Below are 19423 nucleotides of genomic sequence, written 5' to 3' on the forward strand. Positions count from 1 at the left end.
GAGGCCTTCCCTGACCTCTCACCAGAGCGCAGCCCCCTTTCTAGCAGTCCTCACTCCCTGCCCGCCCTTACTTTTCTTCCCGGCACTTCCCACCGTCTGACATATTGCATACAGGCACGTCTTGTTTAATTGTGTTTCACTTGATTGCGCGTCTCAGATGCTGCGTTTTTACAAACGGAAGGTCTGTGGAAACCCTGCGTCGGGCAAGAGTGATACATGTGGATACATTTGCTCACTTGGTGTTTCTGTGTTTTGGTCATTCTCTCAGTATTTCAAACCTTCCACCAGCAAAAAGATTATGACTCACTGAAGGCTCAGATGATAGTTAGCATTTTTTAGCCATAAAGTATTTTTAAATTAAGGTGTGTGTATTGTTTTTTAGCCCTAGTGCTACTGCACACTGAACAGACTGCATTCTAGTGGGAACACAACTTTTACAGGCACTGGGAAGCCAAAAAATTGGTGAGACTCGCTGTGTTGTGATACTCACTGTACTGAGGTGGTCTGGAAGAGGACCTGCAGCGTCTCCCAGGTCTGCCTGTCCTGGACTTACTCATTTGTTACTGTCTCTCTTTCTCCACTAAGACATACGTTGCAGCATCACAACTGAACAACGCATGTCAAACAGCCTCCAGTCAGTAAATTCAGCTGTGTTGATTGCGTGAGTAAAGAAATATGTTTTGGGTGGGGGGGGCTGTGTTTGAATGCCCTTTGCCCTGATGATGTTCGGGGCAGAACACTTAACTGCTCCTCCCACGTGATCACACCTTGCCAGACTCCTTTGGTAATCACCGAAACTCCCAAGGGTGAGCCCAGCTGTGCACTTTGCCCTTTGTTCTTTGTGGGGTGGCTCTGGGCTCGCAGAAGGGCCAGGACAGCTATCTCTCCGTAAGCTGTGCTTTGCAGTGTGATCACATGGGTAATGTAATATTTAATTTAATTTTTTAAAAAATCTCTATGTAGAGCTCTTTACTAGAAATGAGTTTGCTCAGGTTGTTGGGTTTTGTTTCCTTCTAGCATGCTGAGGTATGCTGGGTGCGAGGGAGTTTCTCTCCTGTGCCTGGGGTTCTAGGGAAAGGCTTTCTGGAACGTCACTCTGTGAGGCTGAGTTTTGTACATTGTGTTCTGAGCAGAGGGCCCCTTGTATAATGTGGGCAGAAGTCCCACTCTCCTTTAATTCTTTTAAAGGTGTTTTCTATGTGTTCTGAAATGATTCAAAAATCCCTTGTTCATGGAGCAGGGATTTTATAAAAGTGAATGATGTTGTAAATTGTCTGATCATATGAAATCACGTGGAAGTGCTTTCTGCGGCTGATGTGCATGGTGTGCACGTTGGATCATAGTGTTGTGGGGAATGGACTAGGATTCAGGGGACCTGGCTAGTTGTTCTATGTAACATGCTAATTGGGTGACTGTGGGGAAGCCACTCAGCCTCTCTGAGACACAACTCTTCACTTGAAAAATGAGGACTTTAGGCCGTTGGTCTCTGAGCTCCAAGACCCTTTCTAGCTTTAAGACTCCGGACTGGAAGCTTAAAGACTTCAGTCCTCATGTGGATACAGCCACTTACTAATCCTGGAGCTCTGGGTAAATGACCTTCTTCCTCAGAGCTCCATTTCTCAGTCTTTAAAAATGATGGTCAAGGTTCCTAGTTTGTGTTTTTGTAAGGGCATTAATTTCATTTGGACACACAGATGTGAACAGACTTTTTAGCTGTAGAATCCTGGTGTTATTAGAAGCAACTCCTTATTTTATTGTGATTTCATGGCAAGGTGCCAAAAAAATGGCTGGATACAAGTTACGAGATGAAAAGTCATTGCCCACCATATGGACAGTTTTTTAAATTGTGCTTTTAAGATATATGGGTTTTATGTTTCACTCTTGACTTTTATTTTAAAATCCCCATCTTAAGTTCTTGACTTGAGCTTGGGGAAGGCATTCATAGCTTTCATGACATTTTTCAAAAGGAGTATGTAATAGTCCCATTTTTAAACTGATTTTTTGTGCATGTTTCCTGGAATTCCTGAGGGAATCGATCTTTTCATGCTGCTTCTGATCATACATCCCTTCCTCCGTGGGCAGATATAAGCTGATAATACCTAGAGAATCACAAATGTTGAAGGAATGTCTTTCCGCAGGACTAGCTGACTGCTTTCTGGAAATTTCCAGTTAAAGGACACCTAATCAAGACTGGCTCACTTTTTAGAGACAAGCCTAATTAAAAATCTGTAGTAATTCAGTTACTGATTTGGCTATTGGAAGTCATTTAATATTTTTCTGTTTGTTTGATGGTTGGTTGATTTATTTATAAATGTACTTGTTTATTCATTCATTCAACACATACTTAGAGAGTATCTACCAGGTTTTACTTAGGTGAGAAATACAAGGACAATAGAGCACTGTTTCTGGGAAGCCATTAAGTATTAGAATTGTTATCTTGAATGTTTTTAATCCCTAAAGGATACTCCTAATTTAGACTGTGAATTATAATGACTAAAGGCTGGAGTTCCCTCCAGAGAGGGAGAAGGTATCATTTTATTGGGGTTAGTGGCTGCACAGGGCTTGGCCCAGGTTGTTGTACAAAGGTACAGATTTATCAGACAAGGGAGGAGGTGTGGTCTAGAGGCAGCAAATAAGGGAGGTGTGGCCTTACCAGCTGGGGCTGAGAGAGGACGGCTGTGACCAGCTGACATACTAGCCATAGACCCTGCCCTCCTACTGTCACCCCACCCTGGCCCCCGCCCCATCCCCATGGTATTAATTTCAACTCTAGATAATCGATAAGAAAGCATAATATACACCCCAGTGTTCATAGCAGCAGTATTTACAGTAGCCAAGAAGTAGAAACAACCTAAATGTCCATCAGTAGATGACTGGATAAGGAAGATGTTATATATTTACACAATGGAATATTAGTCAGCCATAGAAAAGAATGGAATAATGCCATTTGTAGCAACACAGATGGACCTGGAGATTATCATACTAAGAGAAGTCAGTCAGACAGGGAAAGACAAATATCCTATTATATCATTTATATGTGGAATCTAAAAAATATGATATAAATTCTATTTACAAAACAAGAACAGGCTCATGGACATAGAAAACAAACTGGTTACCAAAGGGCAGAGGGTGGGGAGGAATAAATTAGGGGTTGGGGATTAACAGACAGACATTACTGTATATAAAATAGACAAACAACAGGGACCTACTATATACCACCGAGAACTATATTCAATTTCTTGTAATAACATAATGGAAAAGAATCTGGAAAGAAAATATATATATGTATGTATATGTATAACTGAATCACTTTGCTGTACACCTGAAACTAACATTGTAAATCAACTGCACTTGAATAAAAAAATTTTAAAAAGAAAAAAGAAAGCGTAATATAGACCTAGGGGTCAAGGTACAAAAAAGATCTTGGAATCCAGAGGACATGGATTCCAGTCCTGTTTGCAACACATCCCAGCTGGGAAACCTCTGGCCCATTTCTTTTTCTTGTCCAAACCTGGGAAAATAGGCAGAACTGACCGTCCTGAGTTGTCATGGAGATGAAATGAGCATGAGGTCAGGAGAGTAGTCAGCCAGCCGTGGCAGTCTTCAGAAAGGAAGTGTCAATGAGAGCAGAGACGAAGGCAAGACCGGAGGGCACCCTCCTAAGAGAAGTTGGAGCCCTTTTCCTTGCCCTGTTGCTGTGTTCTGACAAGGCTTGCTGTCTTGCCATCAAATGAAAACGGGAGCCCAGTGTGGGATGGAGGAAGGGAGCGGTTTGGACTTCAGCCCTCAGCCTCCACATGGCACTCAAACCAGCTCACCTGTGCTCCTGTGCAGAGAAGGCAAATGGAGTGAATGATGAAATGTCAGACAGGCACTTGAGGGCTTTGAGAAACTCTTGCCGGGTAGCATTATGCACATGTAATGTCCGCAGTACAGAGCTGCATGGCGGTATTGTTAATCGTTTGGTTTTTAAAAAATATATAACTAATAAAGACTTTAACCAGAGTCCATTTAAAAACTGTTGTTGGAAATACTTGAGGAAATGAGCATAATATTTCTTTCAAAATTTTGTATAAGAGAAGTTTACCCAGAATCCTTGTACTTGGCAGGCAGAAATTCATCCAAACTGCTTTCCAAATTTACCAAGTGCTTGCCTGAATAGACAGGGAGCCTGGGGGTATTTCTTGTGGGAGTGATGAGTTGTGAATCCCAATATAAGATGTGTGTTTAAAAAAAAAAAAAAAGAGGGTCTGTTTGAAGAGGGAAGAGAAGTTTCTGACTATTTGGCAAAACAGGTTATTTTTAAACTGAAGAAAAATAGGTTTGTGGAGGTTTCAAAGATTTCTGTGACTTTTTTTTTTTTTTTAAATTCAGCTCTGTGTAGGACTCTCTCGTATCTCATTATCACAGGGCAAAGGAATTGAAGACTGTCTGTGCCTGCAGATGGTCTTCATGCTCATCAGGGGACAAGGTACAGGCAGATAAAAAATGGCAGTGTAAGGGGCGGAGGGTGTAGCTCAGTGGTAGAGTTCATGCTTAGCATGCACAAGGTCCTGGGTTCAATCCCCAGTACCTCCATTAAGTAAATAAACAAACAAACCTAACCTCCCCCGCCCCGCCCCCGCATGCCAAAAAAAAAATGACGATGTATGCAAAGCAAGATGGATTTATAGGAACGTTGTGTTTGTAGTCAGATGCTTTGGGGTCCTAAATCTGGATCCACCTGGGGGTTGATATTTCATCAATTTGGTGCCTCAGTTTTCACAGCCGCAAAACGGAGACAATAATACTTAAACCTTCCCAGGTTGTAGAGATGAGATGTGGTGTGTAGGACGTTTAGCACAGAACGCGGCACGTGGTGGTGTGATCACGAATGTACTTGCGTTTTCCTTTCTTTGCTTCCTCCTTCTGTTTATGCTCTGTCACAAGGAGACACGTAGTCTTGAAGTCCTTAGGAATGTTGAAGACGCGGGGCCAGGACAGAAGGTTTCCACGGAGGGGGAGTTTCACTTGGACCTTGAGCTTGGCCGTCTTCTGCTTCCCTTCCAAGATGCACTCTGCTTTTCTCCATCCCCCTTTCCCGCCTCCAGAAGGAAGGCCAGCCTGTGTAGACTGCTTCTGTGGGCTTCCTGGCCTCTTGGCCTCTTCTTGGAATTGGCCGATGCTGAGTTCTAGCAGGAGGCTGAAGGAGGGGCAGGAAGGGGAGGGAAGTTTCTGTGTTTTGACTGGCTTCCAGGCTTCTTCCTGGCTGGGTTGCCTTGGCTAGACTGAAGGCCACTGTTCCTTTTGAGGTAACTTTCTCTACTGGGTTCCCTCGCAGTGCTGGTCGCAGCTGCCCTTCCCTCCCCCATTTAGGCCTGGGAGAGGCAGCAGTTCTGCTCTTCTGTCCTGGGGCCCTGGCCTGGCTTTCAGGGTTTCCCTTCAACACAGCCCACCGTTCTGGAAGTAATCCCTGTATTAACTCTTCTGGAATAATCCTATTTTGAGTTTGTTGTCTGTTTCCTGTTTCCTGATGGAACCTCAAAGGGTGGGCTGAGTTTGAACAGGGGATGAAGTGTGGCATTGGATAACCTAGGTATGCTCTGGGGGTCTCTGACCAACCCAGTATGGTGGTAGGAGTTATTTCGGACTGAGCTGTGAGTCTGGGGAGGTGGGCTACACTGGAGGTTGCAGGTCAGATTGACGTATCAGATTTTGTATCATAGCGGAAATCATTCTTGGTAATGGTTTCCTGATTCATTTTGACAGGTGTATATTGGAAAGCTAATAGGTATATGGTATAGGGAATAAATATCCAAAATTTCTCCCTCTTCCTTCTGAAGAATTATTTGCAGACGAAATAGAGGGAAGGAAAGGCAAACACTATGCAGTGAATCTCTCCTGTAGTACCAGGCAATTTGCATATATCATCTTATTTATTCTTTTCAGCAGCCATTAGGGGCAAGGTACCAACTTCCCAGTAGAAAATGAGGCTCAGAGACTTCAAGGAACTTGCCAAAGGTCACATAACTGGGACTCACATAAGTGGAGCCATGATTTGAAAACGCAAGGCTAGTCTGGGAGACAGATGCCCATGTTTTTTTCGTCTTTACCAGCTGCAAGATATGAACAGTGATGTAGTTGAGCGTTCAGATGAGAGGGACAGAGAAGTACAGCCGGGTGTGTGAGCCTCAGGCTTGTTGGCACAGCCCCTCTCCGCCTGGGAAGGAAAGATGTGACACTGTTAGGCTGCTCCAGGCAGGAACTTCTGCAGGAAGAGTTTCTCCAGAATCTCGGAAATAGCTGTGCAGCCTGGCATCGTAGAGACTGGGGTACGATTTCCTAACAGGAGGGATCCTGGATGTCTCTCAGGACCAGGTCCTCGTCTTGCTGTTCTCGTTGTGCAGGACTTTGTTCATGCCCTGCCGCGGGGTACCCTCGGTTTCTACTTCTACTGAAAATGATCTCTCTCCTGTAACTGTGTATCTGTTTCTCTGTCTGGTGGCCTTTTCTCTGCCTGGTGGCCTTTGCTCGTCTTCAGTCTTTACTTCTGACTCGTAACTTCCGCTCAGTCAGCCCCTTGCTGCCTCTGCGCTTCTCCATGTGCATCTTTTCCCTTCAGGCCCCACGACTCCTGGACCAGATCTGTATTAACGAGTTCAAACTCTTGAGAGAGAACATGCATATCTTTCCGTATATCCGGTCTGGATCTAACCCTTCCTTCCAGGCCAGGTTGTAGCTGCCGGTCAGCCAGTGAACAGTCCTTGGGTAAGGAACTGACTCTTGGTGCAATCAGCTGGACCTTGGGAGTGGACGTCTCTGCGGGGCCATTTTCTGTCTATGATAGTTCACCTTCTGGCCCTGAAAGATTCACATCAGCCCTAACACAAAATACACACAGGGTCTCCCTCTGATCTGGATGATTCAGAAGTCCAGATTCTCCTTATCTAAATTACCTAAATCATATTCTGATGATTAGAGCATGGGCATCTTGGGGTGGGCGGCACATTTTTTCCTGCCAACCACCAACGCTTACCACCATGTGATAAGCATTTGATATACATTATGTCATTTAATAAACTCACCGTATCTGGTGTCTCTTCTCAGAGCCATTGTATTTTGCAGTGAGCGCATTCAGGCTCAGGGCAGTTCAGTAACAGGCCCAGCCATAGGGGACTAGAGGGTGGGCTGTGCTTTCCTAACCATTAGGAGGCAGGCAGGAGGGTCACCATCTTGGAAACAGGACCAGGGAACTGCCTTGGGCAAAACAGGCAGGCCTTGTAGGCTCAAGAACAAAGGTCCGGGGGTCCTAAGTCCTAGAAGAAGAAGAAGAAAAATAACAGGCTTAAAAGATTAACGTTGTTTCTGTTACACTAGGGAGTGTCCCTAGCTGCCACAAGACAAGAAGCCCAACTGCACATTTTAACCTTCTCTGTTTCGGTGCGTCCTTGCAGACAGTTCTCACGCACCCCTCTCCCCTCACAGAAGCCCGCCCTACTCCTCATGGCCACCGTGGGGCCACCTGCTGCTCATGATCAGCGAAGTTTGACCATTTCTGGAAATTATCTGTGATCACAAGAGAAACCTCTCCCTTTGGTTAACTCACCCCTTCTACTTGGGGAGCTGGCATTTTTTTCCCTCACTTTTTCCCTTGTGCACAAGCTATCTCTTCTAAGAAAAAGCTTTGCTTGCCTGAACGTCCCGTGGAAGCAATATACATGTCTATGGTATTGCTGTCCATGAATCTGGAAAGGGTGCAGTAACAGTTACGCCTGTGTTTCCTAAATATGTTGCTGCGTATTCAAATCACCTGAGATTTTTAAGCATCCCAATGCCCAGGTCCCACTTCAGATCAGTTACATCAGAATCCCAGGGTGGGAGACAAGCGCAGATAGACAAACGGACTTATTTACAAAAACAGAAACAGACTCACAGACACACAAAACAAACTTGTGGTTACCAGAGGGGGAAAGGGGTGGGAAGGGATAAATTGGGAGTTCGAGACTTGCAGATACTACTACATATACAACTGATAAACAGGTTTCTTCTGTATAGCACAGGGAACTATATTCAATATCTTGTAGTAACCTATAATGAAAAAGAATATGAAAATGAATGTGTGTGTATATAGTGTGTGTGTGTGTAATTGAATCACTATGCTGTATGCCGGAAACTAATGAGAACATTATAAACTGACTATACTTCAATAAAAAAAATTTTTTTTAAATAGTCTTTCCAGCTCCTCAGGTGATTCCTGTGTGTGGCACAGCGTGGGAGTCTGCCTTACTCATCACTAGAGGCGGGTGTGCCCCGGGAAGGGTGCGCGTGGTCGGGAAAGCCTTCCCTGCAGAGGGGAGCTTGAACTGAGACTGGGAGGCGCTTGTCTGCTTTAGCAGGGAGCGGGGCGTTTTGTGGAGAGGAGACGGCTTTCCTTGCTGGTGATGTGCTCAGTATTTGCCAAGTGTGATTGAATTTGTAGGTTTCCGTGAGGCGGTTAGGAATAAATGCATTCGCAAATCAGGAAACAACGGAAAACAAGAGCTCTTTTGTCGGAGCACCCGTCCCCATTTACGGCTCCAGCAAAACACAGCCCCCGGTTATCACTGTTGTGGATAATCTTTGTGAGGGAGATAATTGTGCAAATTGGGTTGCTTCCCGTCAAGTGCGGGTGCTTTTGTGGAGAAAATCTGAGCCATCCGTGTATCCCATTTTACAGTAATTGAGATGGGACTAGCGGATCATTAGCGCAGCAAAGGGAGATGACGGGCCCTCTTTTCAAAAGGAAGGTGGAAAAAATTCGATGTTTGAGAAGAGAGAATAGAAAGAAAGTAGGATGTCAGTGAAGGGAGAGAGCATGCATGCCCATCTCCCCGCTCTCTGGGCGGGGACAGGGGGCATCTCTTGGCAGAGGCCTCCCTCGAGTGGGGCCAATAGGAAGGGCTGTTGCAGGTGCCCCCGTGATCCGGACAGGCACTGGGATGTGCACCACCTTGGGATGAGCCCACGCCCAGGGCCACCCTGGGGACCAGGCAGCTTGGGGACATCTGTTGCTTACTGGGTCTGCTCGCCGCTTACAGGTGTTGGCCTCTGTGGGTCTCTTTCCCATTGTCAACTTTGAAGATAATGAAATGCAGCTTGTGGAAAGGAGAGTAAATAACAGCGGTATATATTTTACGTAAATCAGCAGGTGAAGCTGCCAAATACAGTGTTTGTCGATTTAAAATCCCCTTCACTGGGAGGACTTCATTAAATACTTGTCTGGTCTTCTTGCGAGACCCCAGGGAATAGCAGTAAGTTCCATGTTACTCAGACACATCACAGAGGGAACAGGATGGTAGAGGGCGTTCACTTGCGAAGAGCAAACAGACCTGTGAGCTCTGCCTCCTCCGGTGGCGGGTGGGGTTAAAATGAGGACCAGCATCAGCTAAAAGGCCAGGTGATGAGGGAGGCTCCTTTTTCGCAGTAGTGCTGGGGAACAGGTATGAAGGTCACCTGAGGCCGGTCCCCACCCTTGGGAGGGTGTCGCAGCCATCAGGCCATGATTCATCTCTCTCCGTACCTTCAGCATGAGCCCGAGGTCTGCTGTGTGCAGAGTCAGTGCTTGGCAATGAATGTTGAACTGATCTGGTTTACAGAACCTGGAAGTTAATGGCTATGTGCTGAAGGAGTTGGGGATATTTGATTTTTTTTTAATACTATTTTTTCCCTGAAAATTTATTTATTTAGGACGTCTTTGGAAAGAAAAATTGAAGAGCTTAAGTTTTTAAACTCAGTATCTCCTTCGATGCAGCAGTCTCCCAGTTGGCCTCCTTGTCCCCAGTTTTGCTGGTCTCCAGTCCCAGGGTAATTCCTGAGCAAGCATCATCTGGAAAGGACCCAAACTGTGCCAGCCACTCCCCTGTTAAATCCCTGTGGTGGCCTCCATCACCTGCTATAGTTACCACCCATCAATGAATAATTTTTGAAGTCCGCACCTGGCAGCAGCGTATGAATTTTTAGATACAAATTTATATACCTGTGCTATTGTAAACCTGCATGTTAAAGTAAGAAACCTTTTTTTTTAGATAAAAATAATTAAAAGTGGATAATTCAGAGGTTGATATCTTCACTCCGGTGGGTTTTCTTGAGTATTGCCTGGGCTGCCTGCTCCTTGGTTTGAAAAAGATCCCCATTTTAAAGATGAAGAAACTGAGGCTCAGAATGATTGAGTAGCTTATGTGTCTGAAGTTACATAGGCAGTCGGTGGGAGAGGCAGGCAGGATTCCAGCCTAGCCTGTTCAGACAGCTCACTGCTTTGGGTTCTGCCCTCTACTGATACATTTTTGTAAAATCAGAGGTGAAGGTTTTAGAAGGGTGGGTAGAAGTAGGGCCCCAGGTATTGAAAACACTAATGGAATCATTTTAACCTTATACACTTGTTTTTCCTGATACTCTAGTAGATTGTGTAATGAATTTTCACGGTGCAATGAATACTCAGTGGAATTCTGTGATCCATTAGTTAAATGAAATGTTCCTGAGTATGCCATGGTGCTGTCACATAAATTCCTTTAATATGGCTGAAATCTGGTTCTGACTTTTGTTAGCTTTGAGTTTGATTAAAGAAACACGTTTGGTTCCTCCTTTTGTCGCCTTGCTGAGGGCTCACTGATAGCTGAGTAATAACAGTGCCTACCTTCTGGAACAGAGGATTTTATTTTCTCCAAAGTACTTCCACATAATTTGCATTTATTCCCATTCGTTTAATCCCATAAGTTATATCCAACATTATCCCATTTTACAGTTGAGTAAACTGATAAACCACTTAGTTTTTTAATTCTAGATTTGCCCTAGAAAAGCCAGCCCACCAGATAGCTGTGTAGCAAGATCCCAATTATTTTTTTTTCAATTTAGTTAAAAAAAAAAAAAAGCATGCTTTGTTCAGAGAGAATTTAAAATAACTTGATTCACATTGTTTTGAGCCTTTGTGGAAAACACTAGAAATTGACACAGCATTGTAAATTGACTATACTTCAATTAAAAAAAAATCTTTGAAAAATAGTATTATTGCTATCATGCCTTAGTATTATGTTCTCAGGATAAGTTAGGGGACATTGAAAATTCCCTGTGGATTATTTATGTAGACATTGCTGATGTTAACATTCATGGTATCATACAGCATTGATTTTATGAAAGCCTACAGGCCCTTTTCATTCTTTATTTCTGGTTCAAGGTTATTTGAGCATGGACTTTCTAAAACCTGTAACTGGTCATATTTCCTTCTTTGCTTTGGCCTCTAGGAATCTCATAAATTTCCAGCCTGTCTTCTGCAAATGTACAGATCTTTTTGGTGGTTTATCTTTGCTTCTGCCTTAGCCTTCGTTTCCAATCCTTCGTTCCTCTTTACTCCAGTTTTCCTCATTTAATAATTTTAGACTGTTATAAAGACTTTTTATAAAACTTTCTGTCAGCTGCCCTGAATTCTTCTTATTTTTTATTTTTTTCATGTCAGGTAAACAGAACCAACAAGCAGCACAATGGACGTGAAGTCTCAGGCCAAGAGATGTCTCCTACATCTGTGATTTTTCTTTCCTTTCTTGACACACCCATTTGTGGCGAAACAGCCTTGATTGGGTCTGTAGTGAGGTTGTTAATCTGGACTTTGTGGTCTTCAGAGCTTTAAAGCCAGGGATATGTTCTATCAATGTAGGATTTTTCTTGAAGGGTTTGGTCAAGGCAAATGATGGCTCTTCGTTTATGAGGACGGTGGTATTTTGTCAGTAGAGAGAGGTGTAGTACCTTTGAATGTCATTTTGCTTAAGATTATATAGTGCTTCTGACACCCTCAGCAGAATTAAATAAGTGTTGCCGTTGGGCTCCCGCAAAACCTTGCTCTAGGTTCCTATTTTCTGGTCCCTGGAAAGAACAAATGTACAGAATGAGCGAATTTTAGGCATTTTCCAACTGGGCTAGATGAGATTGGTTACCCTTGGCATAATTTTAAAAAAAGAGAGAAATAAAAAGAGAGTTGACAGATTAAAGTTGTAGTCCCAGAGATGGAGAGGGAGATGGTCCAGCAAAGCCCAACTTTGGCTACATGATTAAAGGAGCTCATAGTGATCCATGGGGCAGGTAGATGGAAAGTCTCAATGGCCGTTCTTGGCGTGGAGGCAGAGTCTGGCGGGGAATCCAGGGCTCAGGAAGAAGAGACCTGCTTGAAACAACCTTGGTCCAGGCGCTTGTGCCAAGTCCAGCACTCTGGATCGATACAGGATGAAGTTGGAATCTATAGTAAGAATCGACAGCTATCAACTAGTTTGAAACTCAGCTAGCCTTGGGAATTGGAAAGCATGCCATCCAGGGAGCTGGAATGGGTCTGAACTCTTTTAAAAAGAGCGAGGCCAGAATTGTTTTGGTTGCGTACCTCTGTGTCTTAGGGTCTGAGCTAGGCTTTAAAAATTATTTTTTAAAATATGGAAATAATTTCAAAATTATAGGAAAAGGTGTAATAAGAACATATTAAAAATATCCTATACCCATTACTTACGTTGACCTGTTGCTAATATTTTATCCCGTTTGCTTTATCATTTGTGTATTTGCTCTATGTCTATGCATATATGCATACATGTATACGATTTGTTTCTCCTGAATCATTTCGATGGTGCACATATCTTAGCCCTTTATTCCTAAGTATTTGGTGTGTATTCCCAAAGAACAGGTAATGTTCTTTTACGTAGCCGTAGGAAATTTATCACATTAAATAAATTTAACGCTGATATAATATTCTTACTGAATTTGCCATTCATATTCAAATTTGTCAATTGGCCCACTGACTTTTTTTCCCCCCTGACTGGCCTCTTTTGTAGCATTTCTTTTTCTCCAATAAAGGAGGATCCTATACACACATTGCATTTAGTTGTTGTACCTGTTTGGTTTCTTTTAATCTAAAATATTTCCACAGCCTATCTTTGTCTTTTGCTGCGACATTTCTGAAGAATAGACTTTTCTGCACATCATAAGTTCATGTTTGGATTAGATTCCTAGCCAGGATACTGCGTGGTAGTGATCAGTTCTTCTCAGAGTGTCACCTGATACCCATCTGTTCATCTCTGTTAATATTAATTAAGAAATTAATTGTTCAATTTCTCCATTATAGCATCACAAATTTTCCTCTTGCAACAGTAAGTGAGGAGACACTTTAAGACCTACAAATGTTTTGCTTCCCATCGAAACATTTCTCCAGATTTAGCATGTATTCATTCTGGCCTGACTAAGCCTTACTCAGCTGGCTGCAAAATGTGATTTTATTCTCCTGTACCCCCTCTGTGTTTTCCAGACAGTACCTGTTCTGCCCTAAGCCTTCCCCTCTTTCCCTCTTTGTTTATCTGTCTGTTTTCAGTATGGATTCCTCTTTTTTCAGTGGTTTATTATTTAGTACCATCCTTAAATTATATTGGTGTTTCAGTTGTTCCAGATTGGGCCAGTGGGAGCTCCTCCGCGATGGCGTCTGTATCCTTGTGACACTCCCGCATCATTGGTGTTTGTTTTGAGCACTTCCTTACTTTCTGAAGCGAGATATTTCAGGCTCATCTTGTACCTACCCTGCTTCAGCTCCAAAATCACCCATTTCTCTATGAAACCCTGGTTCCTTTTACTGGAGAATGGTAGTAGAAACAAAAATCTAGGTATTAAGGTATCACGTTGTCACTGGGGTATCTTTGGTCCTGGTCCTATCAGAACCAGGAAATTCTATGCATGTAAACATGGGTATATGTACACCCACATACAGATGCATGTATATTTTATTAACCATGAATTTACCCTGAGATGTCCGATTTCCACTCTGTGTCTCCACAGCGCTCTTTCCTTCCTTTCCCCTTTCCGTATTTTAATGTCTCTTTTTGTGTACTGAGAATCTCGGTTCCCAGGAACATCAGAATGTTTACTCCTTTGCTCAATCCTATAGTACATTAAAATTGTTAAGTAATTTGCCCGTAACGCTACCCAAAAAAGCCTACTAAAAAGAATTTGAGGTTTGTTTGCAGCTCCCCTTGCCCTGACCCTGTTCAAGACTGAGTGTAAACAATCAAATTCCGTGTTTGTAAAGTTACTTGTCCTGGTTCTTTCTCTCTCACCCCTTCAGCAACTGTTTATGATGGTCCTTTGAAATACAATTGGATTCATTAGTTTCAGTCCACTTCCCTTTTTAGCCTCTTCCCCACTTGCCATCCCCGTTAAATTAATTTTATTTTATTTTTTTCAAATATATAGAGCATTAATATGCTTCCATATGTGGAAATTAAGCAAAAAGCTATATGCTGAGAAGTATCGCCCTCTGCCACATCCTTCTGCCTGGTCACCCATCACTCCACCACCCAGGATCTCCCCATGTAGTAAAAGCAGCTTCGCTGTCTTCTGGTCAGTTTGGCCTGTGCTTCTTTTTGTAAAGATAAGCAGAGTTAAGTCTCCTCCTTTCTTACACAAAAACTAGGGTGCTGTGGATTGAGCTCAACTTTGAGCTACCCCTCATTGATCTTCCAAATCTTACACACTTGGTAGTGGTCTTCCCATTTTACTGATGGCGAAACTTCATCTGTACGGTTGCACACCTCTGTGCCTTGGTGACAAATGGCCTCTTTTCAGTGCTTTATGGTTTGGATGAAGCTGATTGAGATGCCCCAAATCACAGAACATGCAGTGGTAGCATATGTAATTTTTAATCCATATAATTGCCACCACTTCCAGGAAATTTGCCTCTTCATCTGGTTTTTAAGGTTGGATTGTCCTTTTAGATTGGAATTTGCAGTGTCCTTAACATAACACATAAGGCTTAAATCAGGGGGTAGGACCAGGCTGGGAGGATTGTTTTTGATGTTTTGTATTTTATTTTTTAAATTCTGGTGAAATTCACATAACATAAATTTGGGCATTTTAATGTCTATAATTCAGTGGTATTTATTTATTCTATTCATGATGTTTTTCAACCATCACTTCTGTCTAGTTTCAAAACATTTTAATCTACAGGAGACCCTGTAACCATTAAGGAGACACTCGCCCTCCTCTGTTTCTCCCAGCACCTGGCAACCACTGATCTGCTTTGTCTTTGTAGATTTATCTATTTGGGATATTTTGGATATAAATGGAATCATACAATAGGTAACCGTTTTGTGTCTAACTTCTTTCACTTGCTATATTGCTTTGGAGGTTCATCCATGTTATAGTGTGTATCGTATCAATACTTACTTAATTCCTTTTTACGGTTGGATAATATTCCATTGTATTGATATACCACATTTAAAAAAATTGAAGTATAGTTGATTTACAATGTTGTGTTAGTCGTTGGTATACAGCAAAGTGATTCTGTTGTACATATATATGTATATTCTTTTTCATATTCTTTTTTGTTACAGGTTATTACAAGCTATTGTATATAGTTCCATGTGCTATACAGTAGGACTTTGTTGTTTATCTATTTGGTATATAGTGGTTTGTATCTGCTAATCTCAAATTCCTAATTTATCCCCCCTTTCCTCTTTGGTAACCATAAGTTTGTTTTCTATATCTGTGAGTCCATTTCTGTTTTGTAAATAAGTTCATTTTTGTCATTTTTTTAGATTCTGTATATAAGTGATGTCATATGATATTTGTCTTTCTCTGTCTGACTTACTTCACTCAATATGAGAACCTCTAGGTCCATCCATGTTGCTGCAAAATGGCATTATTTCATTCTTCTTTATGGCTGAGTAGTATTCCACTGTGTGTGTGTGTGTATACCATAACTTCTTTATCCAGTCATCTGTCCGTGGACATTTAGGCTGCTTCCATGGCTTGACTATTGTAAACACTGCAGCTGTGAACATTGGGTGCATGGGATACACCACATTTGGTTTATCCGTCCCCCAGCTGATGGACACCCAGGAGGGTTTTGAGTGAAGTTGTCGGGGAGAGCAGCTACCTTGCCCTGTGCTTCTTCCTAGATACATGACCAGGAACAAGCCACTCAAGTGGCTTGTGCCTTATTTTCCTCACGTGTCAAATGAACATAATAATAATATCTACCTGTTCAAGTGGTTGAAGGATTGGGTATGATCCTGTATGAGAAGCTCTTAGTGTAGTACCTGGCTACTAGTGGGACCGCATAACGAGCTATTTTACGGTAGGATTGTATGAGGGGCGGGGTGGGTGGGGAGGAGAGAGGACACAAACTTGGGTTACAGTAGGTGTTGTGGTGTGTGTTTGTGTGCTTGTAGCTGCTCAGACCTTTGCGCTTTGTTTAAAAGACAGGGCTATCTGTTTTCCCTGCGTTGTGGTGCCGTGTGTTTGGCGCCCCCCTCACCCACCTCCGCCCCGTCACTGAACATGGGATTTTACATTTAGAAGCCGTTTAGTAGACAGAACGTCTGTAGTGGAATGTTACATAATTCACATTTAGATTTGAAGAGCTCATTATAAAAAACCTGACACACTTCAGGAATATTAAATTACTGCAGATTGTGTGGAGCAAAGAAACATTATTGAAGCATTTGAAAATTCTCGGCAAGCCTGAATTTAACTGATAGGGTTTCACAGCTTTTACTGGGGAAAAACGATTTGAGTTGTCACATGGCTTCGGGCCCTCGAGGACTTTAATCTCCTTAATTACAAAGAAACGAATTTCCTAAATAATTCGGAGCTACTTCACAGTGTTCGCTCAACCTCTGGCTCTTGGAAGATTAAAGGGGATGCCAGGGTCCCGGCCGTGGAACCTTCTCCCTGTCCTGTAGCTTCCTTATGTGAGTTTTTATTCGAAATGAAGCTGCTTTCTTTTCATTACTGATACGGGGCCGTGCTTCAGGAATTCACAAGTAATGCCTGTAACACTCAAACACAAGCACATTTTGTCAAACAAGTGACACTGGCGATGCCCACACAAGAGGAAGAGATGCTGTATTGTGGTTTTTACAAAGTCAAAGGGGAGGAAAGAGCCCAAATCCAATCCAGTAATTTATCCTTTGATTTTTAAGAGTGCTTGAAATTGTGTTAAAACCATATATTTCAGTTCATTTTGGTATTAATGGATTAGGTACCTACTGTGTGCCAAGACCAAAGTGATGGAAATACCTTTATTTAATTTATTTGTATTCTTTTAATGGGGGTACTGGGGGATTGGACCCAGGACCTTGTGCGTGCTAAACGTGCACTCTACCACTGAGCTGTATCTTTCCTTGGAAATGGCTTAGATTTTTCTATTTCCTGCAATTTGTCCTTAGAAAGCAGACTTAACCTGCCTTAGTTTCTCCCTCTGTGAAAGGAGCATAGTAATATAAACTTGTGGTCACATACCATCCATGAGACCTTGAGTCTGTGTTTGACCTTGTATTCCTGTGTTGAATAACACAGGAAATTGTTAGTGCCTAGTATTTATTAAGTGCTTATCAGGAAATGTGCCAGACACTCCTCCAAGCATGTTACATGTGTGATCCTACTTAATTTCCACTGCTGCTGCATGAAGTTTGATACTGTTAACCTCCTTCTATGGGTAGAAAAACTGAGGCAAAGTGAGGGCAAGTGACTTCCTCAATATCACATTGCTTGTAACTGTCTCAGACTGTGAAGTTGGCCAAGAATTGGGTCATAACATAAGTAAGGAGAGAGTCCGTTTAATGGAGGAATCAGAAAATCTTTTTGCCTAAGATGCCTCTTTGACTGAACCTTGAGCACATCAAGGCAGACTTGAAAAGAAAAATTCCATAGAAAGGTAGTAGTACAAGGGAACACTGGGAAGATGGGAGAGTAATCACCTCCCTACTAGACTTCCGCATCCTTGTATTATTCTGCTTGTTAATTTCAAGCATTCTTGGGCATGCTGATCCTTCTGCCCGAAACAACCACTTATTCATTTATTATACATGCATTTATTGAGTGCCCATTGGTCCTTCCTGTCATCATCCACGTGATAAGAGCATCATTCTTCAGGATCACACAGTGGAGAGCTGCTTCTCTGTGAAGCTTTATGGGCTCCTTCAAGCAAAGGTGACAGCTTGCTCCTCTGTGCCCCAGTATACCCAGTATTTGTTTTCATTCCGATCATGTCCCTTACATGACACCTCCGCTAGACTGAGCTTCTGTGACAACAGTAATCAGGCTTTGACTCTGTACTCGGCCTGTGTGACTGTGCAGTCCATGTCTGTTTTCATCAGTGAGTCAGCACTGGCACCTGGCCCGTTGTTTTTAGTGGATATTTGTTGCAATGAAACGGTTAGTATTATTCATAAAATTAATTATGTCCTTATACAACCAAGTTTTGAGACTCCATCATCCCTTATAGAATGTTGTCTTTGAGGAGCACGCGGTTAGGAGGGAGGTGAGGGCTAGTGACGTGGTGCAGATAGATGGGGCAAAAGTGGCAGGAAAGGTTCTCGTTTTTTTAATTCTAATTTTTTTATTGATGTGTAGTCAGTTTGCAATGTTAGTTTCATGCGTGCAGCAAAGTGATTCAGTTAAACATATATACATATATTATTTTCAGATTCTTTTCTCTTACAGCTCATTACAAGAAATTGTTTTCTACATGTGATTTCATGGACCCCATTCTAGGAAGATGATTTTTCGTTTTCCTTAATTGTAGCCTTGGATCCTTTAGTTTAAGCACCTTCATTCAGGGCTTAGTATCCTAAAAAAGAAATAGCTTGTTAAAAACAAACAAACAAATCAGATATCTTTGGATAAGGTATGAATTTAAGCGTCAGTTCCATTAGACCTTTTAGTTGAGCCGCCTGTAATTGGTATGATGAAGAGGTTTAGGTAATTACTCTTTTTGAGTTGAAAGTGACGCTCAGGGTCCGCCTTTTCAGACTGAACCTTTCTAGATCGGTGGGACGAGCTACGAATTGGCTGCACAGTTGGAAGAATCATCTCCAGGTGCTTTATCTTAATATTCTTTAAAAATGGATAACTTCTGAAATGTTTATTTTCAACCCAGCTCTCGGATACGGCTATCAGAGACACAGTCCCCCGGAAAGATTGTTGACTCGACACTAGGAATACGTTCATTCAATTTAAATGAAATCAAACGAGATAATGTATGTGAAGCAGAGGCTGAGGGCATAGTATATAGTAAATGTATAGTAAATACTAGCTGTAATTGAAGTGGTGTTATTATCATTATTATCTTCCCAGCGCAGTGTCTGAACTTAATGGTACCTGGTAGTGTGCAGTGCATATTTATTAAAGAAAGAAGGGATGAAATGTGTGTCTGCCAGCTTCTTTTCTTTTCTTCCTCCCATTCAATGCTTGTCTGCTCTTAGAGCTGGGGGAAAAAACTGACATCAAAATTGGCTTGCTGGAAAGTTTCTCAGCTCCATTTGTCATCTTACCCTCGAAGCCCAATTGTGTGTCAACTCGGTGTCCCCTCTGACACCTGCCAGGGAGGGCCAGACCACAGGTCACTTCCCTATGGTCTGCTGTAGCTGCCAAGGCTGTGGTCAAG

The 19423-nt window shown here is 42.5% G+C and overlaps 1 protein-coding gene across 4 annotated transcripts in view; it reads left to right on the forward strand.

The window, feature by feature from the left end:
• The window catches only part of DAB1 (DAB adaptor protein 1), a 1070346-nt gene that overhangs the window by 792559 nt on the left and 258364 nt on the right, over nt 1-19423 (forward strand). The gene's annotated exons all lie outside the window — the stretch shown is intronic.

The sequence above is a fragment of the Camelus dromedarius genome, chromosome 14 (genome assembly GCF_036321535.1).
Source record: "Camelus dromedarius isolate mCamDro1 chromosome 14, mCamDro1.pat, whole genome shotgun sequence".
NCBI lineage: Eukaryota > Metazoa > Chordata > Mammalia > Artiodactyla > Camelidae > Camelus > Camelus dromedarius.